This window comes from Belonocnema kinseyi, chromosome 7, assembly GCF_010883055.1.
Source record: "Belonocnema kinseyi isolate 2016_QV_RU_SX_M_011 chromosome 7, B_treatae_v1, whole genome shotgun sequence".
Lineage (NCBI taxonomy): Eukaryota > Metazoa > Arthropoda > Insecta > Hymenoptera > Cynipidae > Belonocnema > Belonocnema kinseyi.
This window is the reverse complement of record NC_046663.1, coordinates 138,405,863-138,415,398: the sequence shown is the minus strand read 5'-3', so window position 1 is coordinate 138,415,398 and position 9,536 is coordinate 138,405,863. Positions and strand designations below refer to the sequence as shown.

General features: G+C 35.7%; 1 protein-coding gene across 6 annotated transcripts in view; it reads right to left on the bottom strand.

Annotated features, from left to right (window-relative positions):
- The window catches only part of LOC117175984 (endoribonuclease Dicer), a 357,463-nt gene that overhangs the window by 114,656 nt on the left and 233,271 nt on the right, over window positions 1–9,536 (bottom strand). The gene's annotated exons all lie outside the window — the stretch shown is intronic.

Below are 9,536 nucleotides of genomic sequence, written 5' to 3'. Positions count from 1 at the left end.
CACGCGACCAGAAATGCGTAACTCTGGGAGAAAGAAAAGGAGCCAGAGAATAAAAAGCGTTACTAAGCAGAAAACCAGCTCTCTTGATCTTGCTGCTTGCAGTTTGCAATCTCTCTGAAACTCTGATTTATTTTCTTAAATCAGATATTCTGAGACCTTCTACATAAGTGAATTCGTCTTTTGAATGCTTTTCTTTAACCTGTCTAAAAGGAGAAACTGAACTTATGATTTTCACGATCACTTAGTGTTCACAGTAAAATGTAGATATTTTCGGAATATTTCCAAGCGAATTTTAAAAGTAAATGTTTTTGTGACAGGAAGCCCCTACTTCAATTGTGTTAAAACTATCGGTTAGAGGCCGGAATTTAGAAAGTTATTTCCATCCCATTTTCTCTATCCAGTCACATTTCCGAGCAACGCCAAAGACTCCTTGGTTCTTTGTCCACGTAATTGAATGCGATCGTTTTATGAGCTATCAATCACCGTTAGGCCACTTTCAAGCAATTTAGAGATTTTTCTGTCCCTCGGAGAGTATCCGAACTCATTACCTGCGATAGGCATGGCGGCACGTGCGAAGCTCGTACCCCCTTTGTTAGGGGACACTTTGACATCTGAGCGACAGGTCATTAATTCATTAAGGATATTTAGACATTTTGACAATAAAAGAAGATTACCACTAGGAGTGGTTAAGTACCTGAGGGGTGAGAAAGGGTAAAAATTTAGCATTTGAGGCATAGGCCTAACCATTAATCATAAAATTGTGTGCTTCTAATATTACGTCTCTTTTAAGTGACTTGTATCTTTATTCTTGATCAGAATACTTGTCTTGTCGACTCTTTAGTACAAACTGCTCCGGTGCAGAAATCACGATAGAAATTCTTTCTGCGAATATAAAAAGAACTAAACGTTCAATATTTTAAAAATCCTCTCTCATTTTGAATATTAGATTGTGGCGTAGAAATAAGAAACTAAATGGATAGTTTAGTTAAGGTTTTTTATGAATAAAAAATTCTATTGTCAGAGGAATCATAGTTTTTCTCCATGCAAACAACCCGTTTTTTATTGATTTCTTCTTATAAACGTTGGAACGATTAATTAAGTCTAACATAGTTAGCTAAAAACCTTAAACAACTAGCACATATCCTACAACAAGAAACTGTCATCTAAAAATGACACCAGCTCCCAGAAGAACCGATGTAAAATACACCTATAGCCACGTCTCACGACCTTGAGATACAGTTGTTGCAGCTCCCTTTTAAGGTCTTGACACCTCTCCTCCTTTTCCTTCTCCGTGGCAGTGATGTAATCGGCCTAAGTCGAGCATTCAATTAGGAATATAGTTCATTATTCTAAATCTTGGAGAACAATGTCAGGTCTCGAGCCTGAAATGGAGACCTCTGTCGGAAAATCGTAGTTCTAGAAAATTTGGCATTTCTCATTTTGGGCAATTTTTCTGCAGAGATGAGTCTTTCCCACGTGAGTGGCACATCCGGATAGTGTGTTCGCTGGAAAATTCTTGACGAAAATCGCGGTCACTGTTCCTTCGATAAGGACTAATCTTCTGTATTTCTGTGAAAAGTTCTTTGCCTTTTTGTGTTGAGGAACTGTTGGCTATATTTTTTAAATTCAGATTTCTTTACTTCAGCTTTTTGAAGTGAGGGACCTACACGGAGTTATGCACTTTCTTCGCTTCTGATGTTAAAGTTCAGGTCAAGAGATCAGAGACCTGCCCGGCGGCTTTGTAAAAGTATGCTCCTTTGCCAATAATATTGTATATGCTGACGATTTTTAGAAGATGATTTCTGCCAATTGCATATGCATGATTTGATGCGTTGTGATATCAAGGACCGTTAACTTGTTCGTCGCCCTTTGAACCACCCGAAACGAGTAAATTAGAACGGAGACTTCAATCATGTTAGTCACAGATACCTTCTTTAACGCCAACATACTTGAAGACGAAATCTGTCGAAGTAGATGATTGTATCTGCATCGAAGACTCCTTCCCTTATGGAAAATAAGTATTAGTAAGTAAGTATTGGTACCATATACTTTTTTTCGCGAATAAGTATTGGAAACACAATACTTTTTGTGTTACCGCAAAAGTACACATAGGAATTGTCTAGTGCGAGAGATAGAGGTAGAATTGAGATGCAGTAGAGCAGAGGGCTCATACTGTCGCCCTAAAGGACAATCCTCTAGAAGATGTCGTTGTTCGTTGTCACAAGATTATTTCCAGATAAGATAGTAAATCTAGTTTTTCCAAGGGTCATCAATGTCTATATGCATCTCACTATATTTCGACGAAACTTTAAAGCTTTTTAACAGATAGATGATAAGTCTATGAGTGGCTAAATCGAAAGCTTTTTAGCAGTGAATGCAGGGCATAGACAAGCTACGATGTTCGTACATTTCCCTCTGCACAGGCTCAATTTTTCGAACGAACCTCTGTAATTCTCCTGTAAATTTACAGGAGAATTACTTTAGCTGCCCTAAACCAGAGGTTTGTTCGAAAAATTGAGCCTGTGCGGAGGGAAATGTACGAACATCGTAGCCAAATATTCTTAGTTCTATATATGTATAGAAGAGGATGACAGCTTTTCAAAATACCTTGGGATTGAACTTCTTGATTAAAATAATTTGGATACATGGTTACTGCAATTGCAGGCAGTTTTTATAAAGGCTGACTTATGGGAATGTATTAGTGGTGATGCTGTGAAACCTGAAAGAGGGGAAAATGCGCAAATTGTCGCCGTGTAAGACGCTTGGAGAATGAGCGATCAAAAAGTTGACGTAATCGTGTCGAATTCCACGAGTGAGATTAAGCAAGGAAAGAATTGTGTGACGTCGAAAACAAACGACGAAAGTAAATATAATGCTCACGCAGAAATAAGGTGCCAGGTTCAATTCAGGTGTTTCGTAAGTAAAAAGCATGGCCATATAAAATCAGAATTTCCTTTTAATAAAAATAGAAAACAAAGTGCGCGGAAGATGTGTGGTTGAACGTGTATGGACATCGATTAATCAATCTACGTAGAAATTGGTGTCTCGATAATGGGATGAAGAGCAACTTGTGCAGCGATTAGAAAAGTTTCCAAAAAATTCCGATTATGTCTCGCTCGAAAATGCGCTACACACCACTTATTTGAGAACCAATCTCTTATCTGTAGCAAAAATCACCGACAGCGATGATAGTGTTAATATAGTATATTATTTAATGGAAGTATTTATAAAAAAAAGCTTTGAGGAGGTTCTTAACAGTATGGGAAACACTGAACTTTACGCTAATAGACTATGGAACGCTGGGCGAGCGCGGTTTCAAATAAAGAAACTTGTAAAGCTACACTAAAAGTCTTGCATACAAAGTTCTGTCGCGAAAATGCAAAGGACGTTTCATATGCTGTGTGAAATGAATCGTCGCAAGAAGTTCAACTGACAGATGCGTGCAAAAAGATGGATTGTGATGTTTGTCTGAAGCAGGAGATGTCATGAAACCCTCTTTTGAAGGAGGTTAGATGCCAAAAAATTGAAGGCGGAAATGTACAATGCATCAAAATAATGCACAACTCTGGTGAAAAGGCCAAAAGGTAAGAAAGTTTAGACGATTCAATCAAACAATGGACGAAAATATATTAACAAAAAATTCCACTGTTATCTGAAGAGTCGAGGAAGAGTGCGAAGATTGACAGTGGGACATAATCCGAAACAAAACGGCACTGATTCTAGGCACTGACAATAGGGAATCTTCTTGGGGTACTCCAATGAATCTAAGGCGTTCTAGATGTGGTCGAACAAAAAGAGAAAAGACATTAAAAGTAGTGAAGTAGAATTCGCGGCAGATGTGATTACTAACATGAAGACAGCAGCTGAAATGCATATAAATTTGTCAATCCACGATCACAATCTCGAGAAAGATCGTAGTGTTGACATTAAAAATAATTTATCACCAGAAGAAAAATAAATCGAGCAGAACAAGGATCAACAAGAATACTTTCGAGTACTCAATTATCGACAACGAAAACGGAGTTGACAAGGAAGTCGAAAACGTTCCAACTGAAGAGGTAGCCACCACAGAAACAAAAACAGAACCAGGACGATCAAAACGGAGCCGACCCAAAACTGTTTTACAAACCAAGAACCCTATATTCTACAAGCTGAACCCGAAAGGTACAATCTATGGGAGGAAATAGCTATACATTTTAATGAAAGGAAACTGTCAATGGGTCAGAAGGGATACACACAGGAGATTCTTGAAAGCTTCGACATAAGGAATTCTAAACCTGTTGCTACTCCAGTTAACGCAGGGCCTAAACTCTAAAAGAATTAAAATCTCTGCAAATATGAACTTAGGCTCCCATACCGTGAGTTCGTCGGAGCCCTCACTTGTTTTTTCAGTGACGACTCGTCCTGACATTGTCTACTCAGCTAGCAGATTACGGCAGTTTAACAACTCCTAATAAACAGAGCACTGGAAGGCAGTAAAAACCGCTTATTGCATTATCTGAAGACAACCGCCGACATGGGACTGATTTATAAAAAATAACCGGGAACGATCCCAGGATTTGTAGACGCAGATTGGGGAGGATGCATCGAGTATTCCAAACTTTAATCAGGATACATGTTCCTACTCAACAGAAGACCTCCTTCATTGGACTGAAGAAAACAGAGGACAGTAGTATTGTGAACGACAGAGGCCGAATACATGGCTATGGTTAAATCTCTCAAGGAGGCAATATATCTTTAATTACTAGTTCAGGAACTCGGTTTTGGCAGTAACGGTTATCTGACACTATCCTTTCTGATATAGGAATTGTCTTGCTTTGCTGAAAAAATCCAATGTTCCACGTAATATTGAAACATGCAAACATTCGAGACGAACAGTCATATAATATGTGTTAAGTTTCTCAAACACATGATCTATACGAATTCTGCTACCTTGCGTAACACTTTTCCCACTTCTGTGGGACACAGAGTGCAGCACAACGGTCAAAAATGGCTTAAAGCCAAGAATAAATTATTATATAATTACCCGGGTTAGCGTCAGATACGCCTTCGGCATCACCCCCCCCCCCCCCCCCCCCCCCCCCCCCCCAACCGTTTTAATAAACAAAATTTTATAACTCCTAATGGACCTACACTAATGGGCCTACACAAAGGGTCCAACGATATAAAACTGTTATCTGCAGTATTCTACCTCCGATTTTCTATTGTTTTTCTCAGGCTCTCACTTTTCTGCGTTGCTTTTTAAGCTGTCGGAAAGTTTAATGTCAAAATGTTTAAATTGGATGCCAAACATAAATGTGTTTGCGAAAATTGTGAATACATTATGACAAAAATGTTCTGAGTATTAGTAATCGAGACGCGTCACTCACCTTCGTCTTTACAGCGATTAACAATTAACATGCTTAGACTGCGGACCTATTCTCTAGATACCAAAACGCAATTTTCGAAAATCCTTAAAAAAAACTAAATAGAATTTCGCCGTTTTGTTTGTGGGATATTAAATAGACATAAAAATTATTCCAAAAAATACAAAAAAAAACTCAATTTCAAAAAAAAAATGCCAGTTAACAGGCTTAGACTGTGGATCCTTCAAATTATTTCTGAAATTAATTGGCTAGCTCAAGAAAAAGAGATTAGTGAAGCCAGAATAACGCTAGAAATCCGTAGTTTGATGACGAAAGTAGACAAAAGAACATTAGGTTTATTTAAGTGAGAATAAGTAGTTGTCAGTTAGACTATCTACAGTTAACAAGTGCATACAAAAATCTAAGGGGGTTTTTAATCCGAATCATAATTAACATGTCAACAGTTTTAATACTTAATTTACGACACAAGAAAGAAGCTTGAAAAACGGTAATACCCTTATTACAAAAAATAAAAGGCATACAACATGGGACACATTGGGATGAAATCAAAAGAGAGGGATTTATGTGGCCTGATTTTTGGATTTTTTGTTTCAACTTTTATGTTAATGCAAAGAGTGAAAAATAATAGATTTTTTCGAGTTTTTCTTGTTTGTTTATCTTGGTGAACAAATTTTTTCTATGATCTGCATTGCCAAACTTAATGCACGGAGGCACTTGCAAGCAAAAAAAAATATGACATTGTTGAGTTAGTTGATATAAACCAAATAACTTAACAAATAGTCTACTCTATGGATTCTGCGTTTTCAAATTCAATTTTAGCGTTAAAACTACTTGCTTTCATCGACAAAAATACTCGATCATACAAATTTGTCATGCAATATTTTTAAATAACTTTATAAACAAACTATATGAATAAGTGCCTAGTGTGGACATTTAAAGGCAAAATAAAATCTTTTTTGCTCTTAATTTTCCTCAAATTATATCGCCAGTAATGTTTAATAATAGAAAATTATCATCCTATATTTTTTATTAATTTTATAAGCAAATTATATAAATAAATGCCCACTGTAGACATTTAAATGCAGAAAGAAATTTTTTTCCTAGTTTTCCTTAAATGATGTCGCTAGGGACGTATAATCATAGGAAATTATTATCCGGTATTTTTATTAATTTTATAAACAAATTGTACAACAAAATTTACAACTTGGATATTTAAAGGTAAAAAAACTTCTTTTTTCTCCTGATTTTCCTCAAATGATGTCACTAATGATGTTTATTTGTGACATTTTGTTATTTTATATTTTTTATTAATTTTGTACGTGACATCATTTAAGGAAAATTAGGAAAAAAGTATTTCTTTCAGCCGTTAAATCTCTACACCGGCCATTGGTTAATATAATTTGTTTATGAAATTAATAAAAAAAATAACGGATGATAATTTTTCATGATTAAACATCACTGGCGATATAATTTGAGGAAAATTAAGAGAAAAACCGATTTCTTTCTGCATTTAAATGTCCACACTGATATACTTCATATGTTTAACGACTATCGTGTTTAAGGTTGTACTGCAGCGAGAGCCAACTGATCAGAATTTGATAAAAATTAATATACATGTAGTATATGGTGTCTTACGCCACCTTATCAAATTGTAAAAAAGTCATGTCACTGAGTGTCTAGTAATGATTTTTCAAATTTGAGTAGGAATACATCGGCTATTATTGCAGCAAGTATATTTTTACTCCATTCCCTCCGAGAAAAGTATTCGTAGTAATAGGATCGACGTAAAAATCAAGTATATTGTAAAGTATGACTTTGAGATGTAGTAGGCGACGTTGCCAAAAATTGTGACTATAATTGTCGATATTTTTAAGAACGATATTAAACAATTTTATTCACTTATATGGTCCGCAAACAGACTTCATGAATATAGAACGCAATATCTTTATAAAATAATAAAAATAACTCGCTTGAAATAATAATTAAAAGCCGTTTAATTTTGATCCCGTGCAATTGGCAGCGGAATTAAAATGTAATCCTAAAGGATAGGGCACAGTTGTACCACAATGAAAACACTCAATCTTGTAGCAGTACAACCTTAATCCGTAAGCGTGATTTGGGATTCAAGCCTTCCATTTTTTACAAATTCAAACGATTGAGAGGAGCGGACGATCAATGACAGAGCTCGAACCGTATTCCCCACCGCTGGAACGCGCGCGAAGTCGCTTGTCGGTTGGGAACTATCAAAAATTGACAGCTTTAGTCATTAGTTTTTCGACCGAGAAGCGCATCGTATCGTAGAGGACTATACAGTACGATAAACATGCATTTCACGTTTTACACCTACATTTCCATAATTTAACTTAGTCTTTTTCAATCTGGCCTCTTTTTATTACCACCAGTTTTTATAACTCCTTTATTTTTGCGAATATCAAATTTACAGTTAGATTTATTTAGCATCGAGCCTCGATTCGGGAGTTATTACTCTGTGATGGTTGTGACTTTCAAACCATTCTTTCGCGTTTTTATTCGTTTGAGTAACGCCAATCTGGTCAAAAAGATGGACTCGTCCAAGAGAACTTTGGCAGCAACGTCTCTCCCAACTACTCTCCCCAGCTGGATTACTGGGACTCTGGTTGATGAAATTTGGACTGTTCCGATATGTTGTATCCCCGCCGGCACCAGACGGATGCTTCCGTATGTTGTAACAAGTATCAGGTCTGACATGGCCTAGTACTTCACGATTAATAATCCTCCTAGTTTGGATTATTTTGGAGCCGATTGTTCAAAATGTGGATGAACCTCCAAAACGCCGATAGTCTAACGTGGCAATGGGTGCGTGTAATCAGCTTGGCCAAGTAAGGTAATGTGGGTGGCATAGTGCGTGGTGTTTTCTCGCAGGATTTTCAAGGTTGAACGGACTCTTGGACTCTTAGATTGCTGTAGAACGTCAGGTTCTCCTTGCCTTAGAACTCCAGGTGTCTAATCTAACCTAATTATAATTGACATATTAAAAATCAATTGCATTGAAACAATACCATAATTAACTCTTTCTCCGTCCACTTTCCTAGATCAAATTAAAAAAACTAGATTCGCTCTCATTCAGCACGACTTGAAATAAATATATTCTCTTACTTTTTTTTAATTTGATCTCGTGCTGGGCATGGGCATACTCACAGCCTGATATTTCATTTTTACAAAACCTGGACGTTGATCCATACGCATGGTTCGCTAACACGTTACAATTATTACATAACGATTCTAAAATGGCGTGGAAAATTGGACTCAGAAATGAATAATATACCATCGAAATAATTTATATAATTATTAATTATTAAATACAAATATATCTCTTTTAAATATTTTTAAATCTATTAATAATAATCTTCAAATTAATGTAATATACATTATACTTATACTTTTATATACTTTTAAATTCTTAAAATTAGAGGGATTTTCATTATTATATATATTATTGCTTATTATATAACCTTTTATATTTTTTACGAAAGTAAAAAACAATAAATAATTTTTTACTGTAAATATTTTTCTTAAAAAAGTAGACATACTTCAAATCGATATAAGGACCGATTGTTAGTATAAGAATTTACATATTATTTGCAGTCATTACAGACTTTATTTAAAAAGGAAAATTAAATATATAAAACGCTCATAATTCAAAACGCAAATCATCGTTAGAGAGATAGAAGTTTAACTTAACTTAAAAAAGTTCGTTGATATAAAAACAGTGAAAAATTCATTATCATTTCCGGAAATAACTGTTATTGTTAATCCAATTTATATGGATGATATTAATGATTCAGCAATGACATGAAATATTTAAACTAAACATTTTTAAATTCACTTTTTTATTAAATGAGTGAAAATAAAAAATTAGACTGGGATTTTTTCGATACGGTCTAAGTGGATCGACAGATTCGGCAAGTGTAGTATATTTAGTTTTCTAGGTTTAGGTTAGGTAGTTTAGGTAAGGTTCGAATCCTCACCGGGTGTTATTTTTCAACACGTTTGAGCGTGTAACTTAAAAAATAAGTCAAGTGCAGTTACAATATGAGGGTGGATTGATAAGTTTCCGGCCTGACCAAGAGATGGCGCCACTAGGCCTACCTTGAGGTGGCGTTCTATAGTACCATCCTTAGATAGCTTGTA